The following is a 20,440-nucleotide window of genomic DNA, read 5'->3' on the forward strand; positions in this document are numbered from 1 at the left end:
AGAATTAATGTGGATTTGGCTTGGTCAATCAGACTGTGTAATCGCCAGTGCTGTCCCTCTCTGTGCTACCTGTGTACATGGCCACACAATTGCCTTCCTTTCTCAAACAATCCATTTGTCATTTTTGCATAGTCATGTTTCTCTTTGTTATAGACTCACAGCGCTATTTATTAAAGGATGAAAACTAGATTTACCCAACATTGACTTTATTTTCACTTTTTATCATCGTTTTTCACCAACGAAATATATCTCTCCTACACGGACACTTCATAGCATTTGTAAGGCAGAAAAATTCTATTGATAGATGGATATCGTGCCAGTCAGAAGAAATTGATTACTAGATTTGGGGCAAAAATATTCATACCACTAACGGAATGAAATTGTATACAACATTTATATTAAAATATAAACGAATTCAAGTGTAAATTGTGCACCATATTTACCAGAGACAGTTTTACCTTTTTTCCTTTTTTATACTGTAAAGTTGCTAAATGTAACTTCAAAATACAAAATAAATTATATTAAATCATTGTAACCTTTAGACACCAGCTTTAAAGAGACACTGAAGCGGAAAAAAAATGATGATATTATGATTTGTATGTGTAGTACAGCTAAGAAATAAAACATTAAGATCAGATACATCAGTCTAATTGTTTCCAGTACAGGAAGAGTTAAGAAACTCCAGTTGTTATCTCTATGCAAACTAGCCATTAAGCTCTACGACTTTCAAAGTCGTGGAGAGGGCTGTTATCTGACTTTTATTATCTCAACTGTTCCTGGACTATTTACTTTTCCTCTGCTAGAGGAGAGGTCATTACTTCACAGACTGCTCTGAAAGAATCATTTTGAATGCTGAGTGTTGTGTAATCTGCACATATTAGAGAATGATGCAATGTTAGAAAAAACACTATATACCTGAAAATAAAAGTATGAGAATATTTTCTTTGCTGCTAATCTTCTAGTAATTATTCATAGTACACAACCAATTCATTATATCATATATTTTTTTTTCGCTTCAGCGTCTCTTTAACAGATTAGTGTTCTGAAGTGTATCTTTATGGTTCACATTGGCAGTGATGACGTATCTCATAAGTTGCATCCATGTAATCAAAATAGGAAGGATATAATTAGTGTGTTTTATAATTGATTTCCTGTATCAGTATATAGTTAAAGGAATGGGAAATGGAGGTACTGTAAATGAAGGAGATGGAGTGAAATGTTTTAACTGCAGTCTCCACTGTCCTAAGAAATTCACTTCTTATTGACCTTTGTTGTTGCTTTTATTTGTCTTGTTGTTCAGTTATGCTATATTGAGGATGATCATTGGGGGAATAAAAAAAATGTAAAAAATGCAAAATTAGGGTGCATTCTTACTATGTGGGTTACATTGCCACACATTATGCCCACATTGCAGCATGGGCGCTATGCAAGATGTATAGTATAAGCATACCATTAAAGCTGTTTTGCCAAGATTATTATTGTGGGGTTATATAGTGCTGACATCTTTCACAGTGCCTTACAAATTCTGTAGTTCTGTTACTAACTGTCCTCAGAGGAGCTCTCAGTTTAATCCCTAGTCATAGGCGTCAATTCATCAAGCATTACCGCATTCGGTAAAGTGTCAATTCATCAAGGCTGTTACCACATGGAAAGCTGAAATTACTGAGCAGTGAGGTAAATTACTGACTTGTGCGGTAAATACCTCAGCACATGTCATTAAATGTCAATTCATCAAGATTACAGCATGCGTGAAAGCCAAGTAACCTTCTCGATAATTACCGGCAGCTCTCTTCTGTTGGAAACCGTGCGGAGGAGCCGTGACTCACACAAGTGGAGAGGAATAAGCTATGACTGACAGGAGCAGAAGCCAATAGAAACATCCCCTGTCTCCTGCAAGTCCTGCCGATCGGATTTTGATAGGTTGTGAAGGCTTTTCGGGAGGGTCCAGTTTTCCTACCTCCAGCAAGCAGAGAGAAAAGAACAAAGGTGGTTCCCCTGCCTCCCTTCAGACGTTTAACCTTTTAGGTTCCTGTTTGAAGATGCAGAAAAGCTACTGGGGAAATCACCTTAGCATGGCATGTGTAATGTCTCCTGGAAATTCATCTAAGCTGTGACAATAAAATAAAATGTTAAGAAAGACTGATGGACAAATTCAGAGCGAGCAGAGGCAGTATAACAAGCATGTACATTCTAAAAGGTTGTGGGGATGCCTTTTACTATTGTAATGCCTTCACTGCACGGAACAGCTTGTAACAACACAGAGACACTCCACACTGCTCTGCTGTTAGGTTTTTGTGAATTGAAGCATAGTATTTCAGTAAATTACTGAACTTCTACAGCACCTGTGAAAATATTGATGAATTAGCAAAAAAAAAAAAAAGTTCTGAATGCGGTATTTTCCCGACTTTTTTTTATTTTTTAAATCGAACAGCCTTTGATGAATTGAAGCCATAGTTTAGAGTCCTTAACATAGTATAAGGTTGTTGTTTTTTTGTGGAAGGGGGGGGGGGGGCAATTAACGTACAAGTATGTTTTTAGGATGTGGAAGGAAACCCATGCTAACACAGGCAGAACCTAGAAACTCAATGCAGATGGTTTCCTGGCCAATAATTGAATCTGGTAACCTACAGCTGCAAGGTGAGCCTGTTATCTACTGTGCCACTGTGCTGCCCAAATAACTGCTTCTTTAACTCCATAGTGTTTTGTTTCTCCTTTATTACTTTGTATACACGGCTCAGAGAGTGTATTTGCTGTATCATTACAAGTTGTAAGTGTAAATCACTAATCCCTCCAGTATCACACAACTGTTATTCCTGGTTAAAGTCCATTCCAGTTTTTTTTTCTTTCTTGCCTATACCGTCTTCTTCCTGCAAACCTGTCTGGTTGTAATATTGTATGAGGGTCAACCGATATTGAATACTATGAACAGATTGTGTAGGCAAACTCTCATACTACACAGAGTTGGTAAAATTGTTATGTGATTGGCAAAACAAAATTGGTCAAACACTTTCAATTATGATTGGCCAATCACTGACCAATTTTACCACCTCCATGTTGTATGAGAGTTTACCTACACAATCTGTTCATAGTATTCAATATCTGTTGACCCTCATACTACATGGAGGTGGTAAAATTTGTCAGTGATCGGCCAATCATAATTAAAAGTTTAGACCAGGCTTTTAAGCTTGGTACTTAACCTCCTTAGTGGTAATCCCGAGTCAGGCTTGGGACGGAAAGCTGCAGAACAGGGTGGTAATCCCGTGCCTGAGTGAGTTTTCATGCAGGAGCTGCTGCAGACCTCTCTGTAGTATGTTTTTCTTCTTGTTTTTTAGGGTCTAAAAGCTTGTGAAAAAATGTTATGGCTTTTAGACCTTAAATCTGGAAATAATCATAATGCCAGGGAGGTTAACCCAATAATGATTGGCCAATTTTACATATAGTAGAATAGCATCCCTACGCAATCTCTTCATAGTATTCAAATCTGTTGGCTCTCATACTATACGGGGGTGGTTAAATTGGCTAATCAAAATTGAAGGTGTCTAGCAGGCTTAGGATGCATTCACACATGCAATTTTGGTTGGCCAATTTTAGCACCTACATGTAGTATGAGGACCAACAGATACTGAATACTATGAATAAATTGTTTAATTAATCTCTCATACTTTATAGAAAAGGTAAAATTGGGCAGTGATTTGCCAATTAAAATTGAAAGTGTGTACACACCCTTAATGTTGACCATATATGGTCTGATTGCAGTCATTCACTGGCATTTTTGAGCCAATAAAACCACTGTGAGGTTAGAGCGATTGATTCATTGTAAACATTTTCAATTAAATGGGCTCATTTTATCAAATAAGAGCAGAACATTTTTGGCTGTATTGAATCACATTATTATAAAGCATTCAAATACTGTAATCATTTTCTTTTGTGGCAATCTGTTAATCAGTACTCAAGTGAAAACTGTGACACTAAAAAGAATAGAGTTTCTGAACTGGCTAATAAGTCCAGTAACATAAGATGTCTTTGTTGCAGTACAAGGCACTGATAATTCTAGTCTCCAGTCAGTATTTTTAGTCTTTGTTTAGAACATTAGTACATTATTCATGTGCCCAATCAAGCCACTGTACCATAGGTGTGTAATTCTAACCAATTAAACACCAATGTCAGCTGGTAATAAATTATCCATAGCTTGGAGGCAAAGGCGCCTGGCATTGTCAATTTAGTTTTATGTTCAGAACTTTACTGAAGCTAGGTGTGACGCCTCAGTATGTAGTGTGCTGCTAAAATTGAAAACAAAAAAATGAAGATGGACATGATTACCTCCTGTAAGATGGTGATCTAGGTTTAAATGAGTTAAGGTAGCCATACACTGGTCGATTTGCCATCAGATTCGACCAACAGATAGATCCCTCTCTGATCGAATCTGATCAGAGAGGGATCGTATGGCTACCTTTACTGCAAACAGATTGTGAACCGATTTCAGCCTGAAACCATTCACAATCTGTTGTGGTGGTGGTGCTGCCGCCGCTCCCCCCGCCCGCATGCCTGCATACATGCATAGATTACCTGCTCCAGTCCCCAGGTCTCCGCTGTCTTCTCCGCTCTGGTCTCCAGGTCCGGTATGCTTTACTTCTTCCTGCCCAGCAGGAAGTTTAAACAGTAGAGCGCCCTCTACTGTTTAAACTTCCTGCCGGGCAGGAGGAACTGAAGCATGCCGGAGACAAGAGCGGAGAAGAAGCAGCGGTGACAGCGGGGGCAGTCGCGCCGGTGGAGCAGGTAATGTATTGCCTCTCTATTGCGTCGGTCGTCGGGCACTCGATTGCCGCTAGCGACGCGCTCCCTACCCGCGGGCGATCAACGGTAATTTTCCGCACGGAGCGATCGACGGGATCGGACGAAATGGATCGAAATTCGGCGTGTAGTGCGAACGATTGGCAGCAGATTCGATCCCGGTGATCGAAACGGCGGCAAATCGGGCCAGTGTCTGGCCAGCTTTAGCATTAATTCTTTAGTATGTTTGTATGCAACTCTAACCAGTGCACACTGACCAGTGTTTTTTGGGTGCACTATTCACCATCATGCACTGATGTATAACTCTACCAAATACTGTGCTCCAAAGCCTTGAAGATTGCCAACAACCTCTCACACCCAGGCCACCGCTTCTTCAGTCGCCTCCCATCTGGAGGGAGGTTTCATGCCATCTCCACCAGACATAGGAACTCTTTTCTCCCCCTCTGCTGTCAACCTCTTGAACTCTATCGGGCGCCTCCCAACCCCCCTTTAATGTCTGCAGCCATGAACGGGCGCTCCTGATAGGCTGACTGTTGAAACGCTGTTTCTTTTTACTTTAGATGTCTTGTTAAAGCTGCTGCTATTGTGCTTCTGCATTATTGTTCTTGTTAAAGCTGCTATTTTTATGGTTTATTATTTATATCTTTTTACTTCTATTCTGAGCTGTATTTGTGCCAAACCCAATTCCCGGCCACAACCCGGTCGTGCTTGGCAAATAAATCTAATTCCAATAAAAAAAGACTACTTTTTATTATAAAGGTATTTTAGTATGTAGACAGAGAGCAAGAATAACGACCCGCTTATGCCTAATTATGTGGGAGGACAATGAATAACAATTTCTCATCCAGCTTTTCCCATGAGTCCTGTTGCAAGAGGTTCTTCATTGAAACAGAATACTCACTGGTAGTTGGCTTGTGCAGGAATATTTGTGACCCATTGGTAACACTTTACAGATGAAACAATATGATTATTTCAGTTTAGGGAAGAAATAATAAGGTTGTATGTATTACAGTATGTTTGCCCTTGGCACAATGACATGTGCTTGCTCTAGATACGCTCTTATCACTGGACTAATCTGCTGGCTATCTGTCAGGCAGCAGGTGAATATTGGATTCTCCAGGGGAATCACATTCTGCCTATTGGCTCTCCTGAAGCAAGGATAAGGGGGTGTAGAATAAGAAAAATGACATTTTGAGAAGTGACATTATTCATGTCAAATTCTCTTTATATTACTACGGATGACTATTGTTTATATAACTAAATAGAACCAATTAGTCATCTCTAAAGAAAAATGTAATCTAACCTCTTGTTGGCAATAGTGGAGTGAGTGTGTGTGTGTGTGTCTTGTATTTGTATAGAAGTACTTAAAGGGGACCCAAACCAAACATTTTTTTTATTCAAAATATTTAGTTGCACCACTCTGACACATAGAAAGATAAATAAACACTCTTCAAGCCTATGAGCATTTCAGTGCATGCTTTTCACCCTTCTCTTTTCATAACTAGGGTTATACAGGTGGCAGCCATTACTTCTGAGCTTAGTAGGATGTTTTAGATCATGGGTGTGTTTGTCATCAGCTATCCTCCCTCACAGGGGCGTCGTCTATGTGAGATCTCACACAAGCTGAGATCACCTCCCCTGTGACATCATCAGTAGCAGCCTGTGTATGTTTTTGTTTTTATCTCCTCCACCAGTTTGCCGGAAAAATCCCGGCAATATGAAAGGAAAGGAGGGGTTACTCCAATAAATGTAAAATATTTTATATTTGTCATCATGCAGCTGAAAAAAGGCTGCTATATATCATTACAATTTAGAAAATATATTTTATTTCTGAAATCTTGTATTTTTAATTTGGGTCTACTTTAACAAATTAAGATTTTTGTGTTCAGAGAACCACTACATGTCAGAAATTTGCTAAGCTCATGGATTCCATGTTTTCACCAGTGTTGCTTGTGAATTTTCGCCAAAGTCATTTTCACATCGAAAATGCTGTTTTCAATTTCGAGAACATTTTTGCAGGAATAACTTGCATTTTTGCGAAAAATCTACGGTCTAATTTAACATTACTTTCGTGAAAATTAATGAGAAAACAATATTGGTATTTTCGCTCATCACTGGTTTTCACACTTTTCCTGCTGTAAACTGTATTACATTTAAACTTAAAATTAGTACAAATCAGAGGTAAAATACTAATACTGTTTAGCTATCGCACTAGACTGGAAAAGCTGTCACAGGATGGAATTGAAAATGTCTTGTGCTTTTCTTTTGTTTGCATGCTTAACATCAGAAGATATGTTCATTGTCAAGAGAACCAGGTCACAGTGCAAAGGAGTGTGCCTGTTGTGTGGTTCTTAGAAATAAAGATAGTCTTATGAATTGTAGGACTGTCATTTTGAGAAGCAGAATGTAATAAACATATGTCCGAAAGATTGTATACAGTCTTACTAAACACCTGCTCAGTTGCAATTCTATACAGTATGTTGTTTAGTGTTGTGATGTAGCTTTTGCTGCACAGTTTGTCTAATTCATTGAAGGGTAAAGCTGAATACTCAGCTGATGACCCAGGCAGATGGATCCCGACGAGGAGCGTGCCCGGCTCCCTCTTTCTGCGGGTGGGTACACGCAGCATTCCATGAATGGGAATTCAAGCAATCATGGTACTTAGCGCTGAGTCATCCAGGATCTTAAAGATCAAATGTTTGTTTCTTAGTAAATCCAGGGTGCTGTGGTACAGTATAATCCAGGTAAAAATTGCAAATATTCTTATACACTTATATTTGAAATGGAGGAAATTTAAAATGATTAAAGCCCAATAAAATGAACGTGCATATATGATTAGCACATACAGTAAGTTTATCACCAATTCGGAAGCAGTATATATGTTTAAAGGACCACTCTAGCCGGGACAAGGTCCTTCAGCACCCAAGGCTGTGACACCAAAGTGCGCCCCTCCATCCCCTCCCCCCCAGCCATCACACACTGATTACTATTAGACTAAGAGGCACCCCAGGGCCCCTAACACCTTAATCTCTAGTTATCTGGCTTGCAGTCACTGCCATGGATCCCCATTTCTTATTTCTCTCTGCTTCAAACACAATAGTGGAATGATAGCTAGGTGAGTTTTGCTTCCCCTCCTAAACTGCGCCCTGAGGCTGGAGCCTCTCTCGCCTCTGCCTCGGCCCGGCCCTGACTCCAGCTAAAAAGTAAGCACTTAAAATATGACAGAAATGTCAGGTTTTTGACCAGTCTATCTCCTCATGGGGGATTCTCATTTTCATTGTTTTGAAAAGCATTCCCTTAACAGCAGTTTGACTGCCAAAATAGTAAGATGCCAGCCAGCCTTCCTACTCACTTGCATTTCACTATTTTGCCAATTAGACTTAGCAAACGCCGTTCAGGAAAGGCCTTTGAAAACAAAGAAAACTCCTGAGAATCCCCCATGAGGAAATGGACTAGTCCAAAACCTGTTGCTACTGTCAGGTTTCAACTGCTTACTTTTTTTGAGGGAGTGGTCCTTTATGACTTGGATAACTGCAAGTTGCTCTTCAAGACCTCTTCTCCTTTCCTACATAACTCATCAGTTAGATAGAACTGAAGGCTTATAACTTAAAATATGTTTTGAGTCAGTTACTGTACTCAGTTTCCAGTTGTCTACAATGTCTTGACAGGTTCCACAAAGGCTTAAAAGAAAAACAAAACAAAACCAAGTTCCTGGTTTTCTGTTCCTCTTCAGTCTGATACAATGGTGCTTGGCAATAATCTCATCCATCCATCCATGTCTTGCTGAATGCTACCTGGAATATAAGCAAAATGGAAGACAAAATAGCTGTTAGTACATTAGAAATCAAGCAGATGATCATTCTGCCTGCAAAATGCCCTCATCAAACATGGTAGATGGTGTACAGTTTTCTTGCTACTACCTTCCCTTGCCTATACACTTGCCACTCCAGTGTTCATTGTACTGTAAACACATTCAATTACTTAATTGTTGAAAATTACACTCTAATTAAATAATTTAAAGATATTTAAGCGCATTCTTTTTTTTCATTTTTTTCCCTCTGTGATGTTTGAAATGTAATGACTGAATGTTGTTTGCTTCTAAATGGAGTCGTAGTAATCTGGTCTATTGTCGCAGACACACTAAGGAAATTACACCTCTTTTGTAGTGTCATGAGCCTTGTGCTGATCAGAGAATCCTGGGAGGTCCACGTGGCTGATGATTGGCTGAGAGAATTCTCTCTCTGAATGTCATCACACAAACTCTGCTAACAGCTCAGATCTGCAGCCGTCTTGTCAGCAACGGTTACATACAATGGTGCTCTAGCAATTCAAGCAGCATAAGGACAGACCTTTTTACGTGCTTATTGCAAGTTACAAAATCCTCACATGTGGAACTTATATTTGCTGGTGAAGTGGGCATCCAGGAACAGGTGCATCTACTTTCTGTTTAGGTAAGATTGGCTTATCATGTTACATTTGTTGTGGTTTGCAGCACTTTGTTTTCTTGTGATGTTTGTAGTTGTTTTAGCTATAATTTTGTATAATTTGGGGAGATGGAGGAACAAGATGCACTTTGTCAGGGCTGACTCTGCATACCTTTGAATTACATGTATGGGAAGTGATTTTTTGAGCAGGCCAGAATTGTTTTAAGAGTATTTTCCTGTCAGTTATATTGGACACTGATGAATTACCTAATAACAATGAATCAGGATTAATTCCAGGTGCTCTTTCATGTTCTTTGCAGTTCTTATTTTTTTGTGAAGTTAGCTGATATTGAAGTTATTAATATGTACTTGTTTAGGTAATTTATAGTGAATTTGGTTTCATGTGCTTTGCTGCTCTGTTTTGCTGTGGCTTCTGTGTCAATGCCTTTTACCAGCATGTATTTCAATTAGAAATCAGTAGTCAGATGGCATTTTTGGAGAAAAAAAAAGACTGTGAGATGCATTAGCTGAAATGTAGCAGACTGTGCACAGAATTTCTCAGAAATTCTCCCTAGCCAAGCAACAGCTTGCTTGTCCTGTATCTGCTCCTTTGTTTACACACACTTTGTGCGGAGCAGCTCCTCCATGGGCAATCATATTTACTGCGTAATTGCAACGCTTTTCTGCCCATTTAAAGTCCTTTATTGAAACTGGAAGACAATAGGAAGTTGCTCCTCTGGGCTTCAGTAGCAGAATCCTAAGGAGAGAGACAGTTGTATGAGGCACAATCCATCATACTGTGCAGGGATCAGGAGGCAGACTCATTCAATGCCTTTACAGTGCATTCACTTAGCTATTCTAAATGGATGTCATTATCTGAGGAAGCTTTATGACCCTCACGTTTAGTGCAATGCTTTGAGTGCTCTTCTATACTATGTGGAGCATATGCTTGCTGCTTTTGTTACTTTTTATCTACGCAAGAATAGAACATATTTTTAGACTGTATCCATTTCACCTGATGTGAAGGAGTAACCTCCTGACTAAGTAATATCCTGTGAACTTCCTTTTGTCATGTAGCAGGTGCAGGTGTCTGATGTGAAAGAGGGAGCATCCTTTTTGTTTACATTATGCATGGCTATATACTGCCATCATATTACACATTGTTTCACTCATTTCTTGATGTCATTCCTATTACTTCTCGAAGGAGATTACAGTCTATAGTACTTGAGCATCCACATAAATACTGAATTACCAACTTATAGTCTATGGTACCTGGGCCATCCACATAAATACTGAATTACCAGTTTGTCATATCCTCAGCGTTATATTTTCAGGGTGGGTTGCAGGAGATTGGAATGTACAGAGGAAACCCAGGACAATATAGGGCTAACAAGCAAACTTTGTATGGATGACCTGTCTAGTAAGATCTGAACCTAACGAGTGACAAGGCAAGAAATCACCTGTCTTCATCAGACACTACAGTTCTTCATAAACATGGTAATTAATTTGGAATGAACATAAGAATTGGAAAATAAATTATTTCTAAAAAGAGTAAAGGCTAGCCATGGCAGCTGCTACAGTTCCCTTGATTTCGATTTTTTACTCTCCAGTAGTCTGCTGAGTTGGACAGCTCTTGGCTTACTGCTATAGTGTTTCACTGCACACTCTGGCAGCATGCTTCCTTTTGCTCATTGCTTCCTCCAGGATTGGGCTGTATATCCTGCTGGGCAGAGACTTCTTCCATTTTGGATTCTTCCCTTGACTGAAAGAGGAACTCTAGTGACAACATAATTAATAAAATTGCTTATTTTTTACAATATTAATTTATAGATTTAGTTAGTGTTAGTCCATTGTAAAATCTTCCCTCTCCCTGACTTACATTCTCAAATTTATCAGAGGTGGCAACATCTTCAGTTCTGCCAGATGATCTGTACAAAATGTTCATTACTGAGCTATGCACAGAGGGAGATACTGCTTGCGTGGCAGTTGGGAAAAGCCGTTAGTTCCCACAATGCAATGAGGTTCAACCAAGGACCTGACATCATACTGTGGGAGGGGTTTCACCACAATATTAGCCATTAGGACCCCCTAATAATTCAAGAAAAGGTCAAGATTTCGCGTGAGAAAGGGGGTATCGGCTACTGACTGGAATGAAATTCAATCCTTGGTTAAAAGTTCCTCTTTAACCAATAATTTAACATATGTTAGCTGGAACTGTGGAGGCAAGTTACAGGTAAATAGGCCACAAATATGAGTAAATAAAGGGTTATTTTTCAGTTTAAACCTGTATTCACAAAGATTGCATGGTCTTCTTTAGCTATTTGCTGTGACACACTCTCATGCACAGCAGCTTAGCAGAGGTGCTATCTAAATTCTGTGTTTCTAAAGACGTGAACACTCATAATTTGTAGTTAGAGAAACTAATGGCAATTGCATATTTGTCTCACTCAGTAATTGGAACTCAATCCCTCAGACAACAGTTCAGGGCCCCGTGCTGGACAGATGGGTCTCTAGCCTCCAGGCTACCGATGCATTCTGTTGATATGGATGGGGCAGAGGGACGCATGACGCAGCACAGAGTGGTAGGGGTAAGGAAGGAGAACAATGGACTCAGCTGATGTACAGATGAGCAGCCCGAGAACCCTCTAGCATGTGCACAAAGCTTGAGTCCTGCCAAATGATGTACAATGATGATTGTAGAGGCCTACCACTTTTATGGAGTATGAGATGTCACATAAACAACTTGTTCAAAACATTCTCAGTCTGTTGGCCTATACACTACATAGATGTGGTAAGTTTGTAGAAGATTGTACAATCAGGGTTTTCTGTGTTTGGTTAACATTACTTAATTCTTATAGACCCGTGCTGTTTTTTTTTAGCATTGTGTGTTTGAGCCATCCCAGCAATAACAGCATGCTGTCCATAAGCACGTGTCTTCTCTTTACCGTCTCAGAGGGACTGATATTGGGTACACCTATAACACATACCCTGCTAATGACCTAATAGTCATAGTGTGAACCTAGAGAGGTTGCCACGGAACTCTGCCCTACAGTCAGTTCTGCAACATCACCGTCAACATACAGGAGGAATTTATACAGGTTGCTTGAAGCCAAGCTGTGCTACAATATGCGTGTAACACATGCTGGTGATTCTTATATGCTTAGAGGTTATTACTCCTCTGTTAACTTCTGAACTCCGCCAGTTACGTATACCCTCCATGTTTGTAAAAGTTGGGCCTAATAAATGTAAGGAAGAAGCAGAGAGTGGTTATCTGCTTTGGCAATTGGGTGCGGTTTATTGTTAATATTGTATGAAGACATTTGTAATAAAATGGTAATACAGTATTGCTGTTAAGAAAACCACTCAAGTAGAGAGGGAAACCTTGACAGCGGTTACGATCAGCAATTATTAGGAGGCTCTTTGTAACAGACAGAAAGGTTTTGAGAACAAATTAACTTTAATGTAGTTGTGTGTTTTCTGGTTTAACACGTGTTGCTGAGCATGCGATACAGTGATCAGGTTGTATTAGCGATGTGATACATCATGCCAGGCACATCTTAGGATGTATTTTCAAGCATGAAAATGTAAACAGTTTGAGAGCAAGATTGTGAATTTCATAGTGTCACTTTTGCTTCTTGTCAAGCCTATGAAGCTGATGCAGAGGGAAGAGAACTGGAGCAGGGTCACAGTACCCTGCAGCTCTGCATTATACAGCAGAGCTAGCTGGATTGCCTAGCTGTTTGTGTGAGCGCAATGCACTCTACACATCAAAAGTTACAGAGTACCACTTTGATTCACTTAGCTAAAGGTTTGTTTTATAGACAGTTGAATCACTCCAGTATTTTCTTAAAAACACATGTGGCTGCAGTGTGATGCTTTCATCAAAACGTGATTAAGAAAGGGTGCAAATACTGTGTATAGACTTTTAACACTACCCAATTCCTTAAAATGACAAATGTGCAAAACATTATTCTGGGCAACAATATTTCACTGCGTAAGCTCACCACTAATATAAGGCAGTACTGTACATGGAGAACTTCATCTCTGTCGGGGCATAATTTCCAATCGTGGGGTCCTGCATCAAAACTTTGATGCCCCTTCTCCCCCCCCCCCCCAAAAAAAAAAACTAAATTCAAACCTCTTCTCCATTTCCCCTAGTTAACCGCTACAGCCCAGGAGGCCTTTCTGCCAGGGGCAGATATAGCAAGTGTGGCCATCATGATACCTCCTCCCATAACAAGTGTAGGTATGACAACACCTGACCCCCACAGATACCCCCCCCCCTTTTCCCATGCTTCCAGGGGCTGTTCTTCCTACAGTTAGACTAGGTTTACATCTAAACCAGATCTCTAAACCAGATCTCCGGAGGCCAGCCAGAGCAGACAGTGGAGTCTCCACTCCAATGGCCTTTGAGGTCCTGGTCCTTGGAGCCCAGATCCGTTGCTTTTCCACCATAGGTTTTTATGGAAAACACATTTTCCCATCTGAAAAGATTGTGCAGGTCTTTGCAATTGCTTTTCTGGAATGGAGCCAATAGACATGTCTAAATGGGTCCTATCAATAACTGAATCTTTTTACAGGTCAATTTCTCCTCTGTCCTCCTATCTGGAAATTGGTATGATTTGTTTATGTTTGAAGCTAGTCTAACACCCCTGTTATATGCTACTGTTGCACGAGGTTGCTATCTCGTCTTCTGCTTCCTATTACCACTAATTCTTGGAGAGAGTATGGAGATGCACATTCAAAGCAAAGAACCAGTGTGCCTGGTAGAAGTACTTTTTATGACTGCTGTAAAGCTTTGGAATTTTGCTCACATTTAGTTCCTGCAGTAGCTATCAGAGGAACAGAAAGTGAGAAAAAAAATCTGAAAGGCGGCAGCAACAACAATGACATGGCAGAGGGTCTGAGTGTTCCCTACTCTGGCAGAGGACAGAAAAAATGTTCAAGTTCCAGTTTAACTGATTTGAAGAAAATATTTAGTTTTCCATGACAAAAAGAATATGATATCAGAATATGTACCACTGAGAAAAGCTAGCCACATTACATTTAAAATGATAAAATTGCATTTGTTGTGTAGACTGCAAAATAAAAGCAAACCACATAAAATGTTATGAGAGAAAAAGGGCTTCTTCTAATAAAGCAGTGTGTCCCACGCTTGAAATGTCACAGTTAAAAGCTTGTATTACAGCCGCGTTTACTGGGCTTTTTCCTTGTGCTGTTGGAATTTGAACTCTCCTCATAAAATAGATGCACCCCAGAGATTCACCCTGCTGTATTGAGTGGCTGGCTTGTGCCCATACAGTGATATGAAGAAGGAGGCCTGCTCTCAGAGGCTGAGCACAGTACAAGCCACTGTGAATATCAGATATATATCAGCAGTCTGTGGTGTAGGATGATAATTGGCCTTTAATACAGCTAAGCACATTTATCTGTTATGAAAAGTAGAAGAAACTGTTACTGTATACAGACATCCCCAATCAGCTCTGTACAATGACCGGAAAGAAGAAGCAGTCCACGAGTTTTCTTCATTTTTTTTTTCTTTTGGCGGCCATTAAATAATATTTAGTTTTTCATGTGAGTCCACCACTTTGCAGTGTTTCTTAATGTGTGTCCACAGATATGCATTTCTCCATCTATGGCAACCCTAATTGCACCGCCAGCCTGCACAGTTTGGCAAGGAAGATTGGTCCTGTGACAGTAAAGCATGCTTACCTACCGCATCCAGAAGCCTTCTGGTGATAGTCAGCCTCTGAATGTGACATTCGAGTCTCATGAGAGGTGTGTGGAGAAAGTAACCTGAGAGCTTAGGCACAGCTGGGGCGAAAAGGGGCATGACTGGGGCGGGACCCTGGGACAGGCTGAACAGGCACGATTGGGCTCACAGGTGTGAATTCAAGGTGGAGTGTCTGGAGTAACCCCCCAGGCACTATAAGACAGCTGGGCAAGGGGGATTTCGCTCTCTATGACTCTACTAAGGATACAGCAAACTCTACCACCCACCCTCCCTATATGTCGCTTGTCAGAAAGTCGCAAGTGGCAACTGGGGTGTTGGGAACATACCCTAATTACGCCATGCATTGTTGTATCCTGACAGATTCGTCACAGCAGATGGCGGGTCCGTGACAATGCCTGCCTGTAGGACATCGAAAGGAGAAGTACCCACCGAGCTAGTTGAAGGGGATAAGGCATTATGCTAGGAGTGCATAATGCTAAGCACGGTATATGGGGTGCTAATAACGAAGTTGATGGCCTTATGGTTTGTCATCAATTGAGTTAATGGAATTATAGTGGCCACGGGCGAAGTCAGTGGCATAGTGAAACGAAGGCCGGTGGCTGGTACGGTGACATTCATGAAGAAAAAGGCATTGTCATGGGGACCTGGCAGAGCGCGGTTTACCCAAGTTATGATTCATGTTAATGCATGTTTGTTTAAGGTTGGTTTTTTTGTGATATTGTATTCTCTTTATTCTGTATTAAAGCTGTGGCCTTTAAACTCCAGATTGGGTGTCACAGCTTTATTTCATGTAGATGGTAAGATCGTCCCGTATGGGCCCCTGCCCCGGTCATGCCTGGGAAGGCACCACAGTAAGAAGTGCCGTGCTGATCAGTGGAGGAAGTTATTTTCCTGCTGAGTTGATCACTGTACTCAGGTATTTACTTTGCCATCGTGTATCTCTTGTAAATTAACTGTCTCAGCCATGTCTCCAGCCTCTTCTGCAAAGATGCCCTTATTCTGTAAACAATGTATCAACGTTACACTTTTTAAAGCTGTTTAGGCTGCAAAAATCACCCCACAAAAATTGCAATTTTAAATTTTTCATAGATGTAGGATTTTTTTGCGAGCGCTCCTGAAAGTGCCTTTGTCATCACTATGTAATCGCAAATGCTGCAGTGTGAATGCTCCCATTAGGGTTACACTACAGTATCGATTTTTCAAATGCCAGCAATTGCTAAATCACCTGCAGTGTGAACTAGCCCTTTGTCTTTTGGAGCTCTGTATAATTAAGACTATATAAAATAATAAACTGGTTACCTGCAATATGTAGTAGACCTTGGTTAGTTGCCATGTTAACTGCTAGAGAAGAAGCTTACCACTCTTCACATATGTATGCATCACAAATATATAAACTGTATCAGTAATGATACCTGGAGCTCAGCCTTCCTTAGATTGAGCCATTAGGTTTGGCTAACACTATATCCACTGCTGTGCATTTTTATGGACTGGACAGCATACTCAAAGTTTTGTGGTCTCTGAGGATCGCAAAACGGCTGTCAGGCCGCTGCACACTTACTTTGTCTGTTTTTTTTGGAGGATGAAATAAAGTGGTGTGAGCAATTGCAACTTATCTGGTGCCCGGACTATCTCTTTTCTTGCAAGCATACTCAAAATAGACTGCAATGATTTTCTATGGGCCAGTTCACACTGACATGCCCCATTTGAGTCTGTTGCAGAAAAAAATAAACCTAAGACATTTTTGTGAAAAACGGTTTGCATTGCTATTCATTTAATTAATGTCATGCCACCCTTTGGACTGGTATCAGTACAGTGCATCCATGTGGTTAAGGTACCACTCTAGCATGGTGTGAACCTAGCTTTTCTGAATAATACACATCATGCATCAAACTCATTTTGTTGGAGAGCGATACATTCTCACACACACCATTTGTTAAAAAACAAGCTGTAATAGTATGTAGCAGGGCTGTCCAACTCCAGTCCTCGAGGGCCATATCCATGCTAGTGTGAAAGAGAAATGTGTTCTACTTAATGAACCACACCTTTCAAGATTCAGTCCCATCAATTGATTTGGGCTTTTTCAAAAATGCCCTTGAGGGCTGGAGTCAGCCCTGCCGCATACCATTACAGCCTGTTATTTTTATAAATGCTGTAAGTGTGAGAATGTATTACTCTTTAACAAAATGGCTTGATGCATGATGTATGCGTCTTCTTTATTTTCAGGTTCAGAACCCCAATAAACCAAAGTATGTAACTGAAGCACCTGCAGTGAGGGCAGTGCAGATAACGGCAAATATCTGGGAATATGTCAGTAAGGCTTAGGCATCGATAAAGGTAGGGATCAATTGAGAGTAGGGCTAGGTTTAGCGATAGTAAAATATCTGTAAAAAGTAACAATCTTCTTCCATGGAATTTGCCCATTGCTCAGTAGCAGCTATCCCCAGTGCCCAAATTTCCACGGCGCCCTGTTTACATGTATTACCGATAAACACCTAAGTATGTTTTTGATGACTGGCGTTAGACAGTGTATGGACCAGTATGAAGGAGGAAATCTTTTTGCTGGTGAAAGGTTATAATTTTTTTTGTCTTTGTTTATGTTTTTTGTATTGACTATTGTCTTTTGTGTTGACAGCTTCGGTGGTTTTCATGGCTGTGTTTTAGGTTGCTGTGTGCATATATTTCAGGAATGCAAAAAGTTAAGAAGGTCGTGAATTGGTGTCTAGGTTTTTGGCTTTTTCCGTGTTAGAATACAGCATTTTGACATTTCTATGCTGTACTGTATTTTGGAAATATTTGTAAAAGAAAAGCCCAAAAGAACAAAAAGGTCACATTGGATGGGTCACATAGTTTTTAACACAGTCCTTAACAATGAACGTTAATTCTGCATGACGGAGCAGGTAAGATGCTAATTCCTGCAACAATTGAGTTAATCAGTATTCCTACTGAAATAACTAATGAACTCAGCCATTAATACAGACATTCTATTGTATTGCAGATGTTTTCAGGAAGTCTGTATAAAGCATAGGGTGTGGAAATGGACAGTCCTAGAATGAAATGCCAAACTTCCCAGAGCAGTCTTTTCAGGCAGACTCCAGTGGCATTCATCCCCTGCCCACTCAGTGCTTCAACTGAAGATTGGCTTTTTTTCTAAGCTTTGTGTGACTCCTCCCTGTGAAACTGCGCTCTCTGTCTTATGTCTAGTAAAGTAGGTTGATTTATCAAGACAGATGTGAAAGAAAGTGGGAAAGTAGTTCAGAGCAGCCAGTCATAATCATTGTTTTGTTTAACAGCTAAAACATGATTGGTTGCACTTGGCAGCTGTTCCATTTCTACTCCATTAGGAATGATCGATGAGATACAAATACCGTAAGTCGATGCAGGATTTCTGCAATTCTGTTTGCAAATTTATGCAGACTACAAATGGACCAATCAAATTCCACCTTGATGGAATTTCATTAGCATTTGCATAATCATGCATCAACTCAGAATTATTTGGATCTCATTGACCATGCCTTTCCAACATGATACATCAGTTGCATCGTGTTTGTAAGTTTTGTGTCCTAATATAGAGTATGAAAAAAAACTGCGGTTAGAACTGAAAGTCTAGGTAAACAATGAAATGAATAGGTTTTTTGAATGGACTTCTGTCGCCACATGTGAATAAACAAAGCTTTATTCTGCTATTGAGTGTGCAGACCTTCTGAATTGTTTGACTTGCTATTACTATGAACCAGCACATTGGGAATGGTGTGTGACTCTAACTCTGCTATTGTAGGAAAACAACGTGGAACTATAGAAGTATATAGCAAGTCTCTACCTTTTTTTGGGGGGGGGGGGGGGGGTTGCTGAAGGAACTCAAGATTTTGTCTGAACATTACGCAGCCAATCTCAGAATTTTCATCATTGCTTATGCCTTTCCACACAAATACCCAATGTAAACCTAACATTTTTTTTTAGAGTTGGCCTTTATAGTCTTGAAACAGTTTAGATTAGCAATCCAGACTCAGATTTAATCTAAAACTTTCCAATTGGTTGATTCCTGGTTTCCTGTATGCTTTGTTCGCTCATCTTACAGATAGCGTTGTGAACATCATTTATACCTGTATATTATATCATCAACTGATTTGCTCCTAACAAAATACCTTATAATGTTCATGGTTTCTTTCCTGTCCATGTAAACTTCAAAAGGGTGTATCTGATGAGAGGGTGTTTGAAGCTGAAATTATTATGCTTTCATATATCCCTAGCACTGTTTGATGCATGTTAGAGATTATTTTTAGCTATCCACATCACTTAGGGAAACTCCAGGGCAATTAAATTACCAAGATGTGAGGAGACCGAGGACCAAGAGGAAATCCCTGCAGAATAGAGACCTTACAGACTGTATGCATTTGGTGTCTAGTTTGAGCTGTGGACCAGTGATGAGCGAAAATTCCAATCTTCTTTTTGCCTTATTTTCGCAAAAATAACTACAATTTTCGCTTCGACAAGTGAAAATTCGCTCAAATATTTTAGCTTTTTTCTTTTTGCCTAATATTTGCAGACTTTTGCGGTTAATAGTTTACTAGCTAGAATCACCAAATTTGCAGGGTATGTTAAGGAGAAAAGCGGGTACACAAGGGGAAAAATGTTTTCAAAAAGACCTTTTGATATTGGAGAAAATCGATTTTAAAGTTACGATAGGAAAAAAGTATACATTTAAATACGGTAAATGACAGATAATGTAGCAACCTAATAATGGTAGTGAAATTTACATATCTCAAAAGAAACAGCAATGAATTTCATGATGAGGTTTCCAAAGGGGGTCCATACATAGTGCGTACGGACCCCCTGGAAACCCTGTGAAAGTGGCAAGGCTTTGGCTAGCAATCGCTATACAGCCGTAATAAGGCCGTATAATGATCCCTGGCAACTTTATCTAATTTTTAAAACATTTTTTTTTTGTTGTTGTTCAGAGTGTGGGAAATTTAAAAAAAAAAAAGACTCTTTAACTCCCCCAATAAAGGCTGGGATACCCAGGATGCAGAGCCCCAGCCACATAGGCCTTCGCTCCTTGAGCTATACCAGCCTGCCTGGTCCAAAGAAAAATTACAACATGCAGGATTTTTTAGATCAAGCAAAATCGCATTGCAATGACATTGTATAAAAGGGCTCCTGTGAGTTTCATTATTTTGCTGATATCTTTGTGTTTTGTGCTTTGCATGCAGTTGGAACATGTAGCAAAATTGCATGTATTGTCAAACAGTCCTAAAAGTCATCTTACACTATAAATGTCTGTCAGTAGACAATGAGTGTGCTAATGCTGACATGAAATCTTTGAAGTATAAGGCTTGAATTATATGAAGCTTCATGACCTTGGACAGATTTCTACCAAGGCAGTGGACATTATAGTTTGTGTATAATGTGAAGCCTGTTTGTACTTGTCAGTAACTTGGTACAGAGTGCATCTTATGGAATCCTGTACATTACTGTCTGATGTGGACTGTAGCAC

At 40.0% G+C, this 20,440-nt stretch overlaps 1 protein-coding gene across 28 annotated transcripts in view; it reads left to right on the forward strand.

Annotated features, from left to right (window-relative positions):
* The window catches only part of NRCAM (neuronal cell adhesion molecule), a 276,104-nt gene that overhangs the window by 115,423 nt on the left and 140,241 nt on the right, over positions 1-20,440 (forward strand). Inside the window, exon 1 of one of the 28 annotated variants that reach the window (XM_068276523.1) lies at positions 9,082-9,242. The exons of the other annotated variants lie outside the window; for them this stretch is intronic. The gene's annotated coding sequence lies outside the window, so the exon portion shown is untranslated. Of the gene's footprint in view, positions 1-9,081; positions 9,243-20,440 lie in introns of those variants that run through there. 28 annotated transcript variants of the gene reach the window in all.

Source organism: Hyperolius riggenbachi, chromosome 3 (genome assembly GCF_040937935.1).
Source record: "Hyperolius riggenbachi isolate aHypRig1 chromosome 3, aHypRig1.pri, whole genome shotgun sequence".
Taxonomy (NCBI): Eukaryota; Metazoa; Chordata; class Amphibia; order Anura; family Hyperoliidae; genus Hyperolius; species Hyperolius riggenbachi.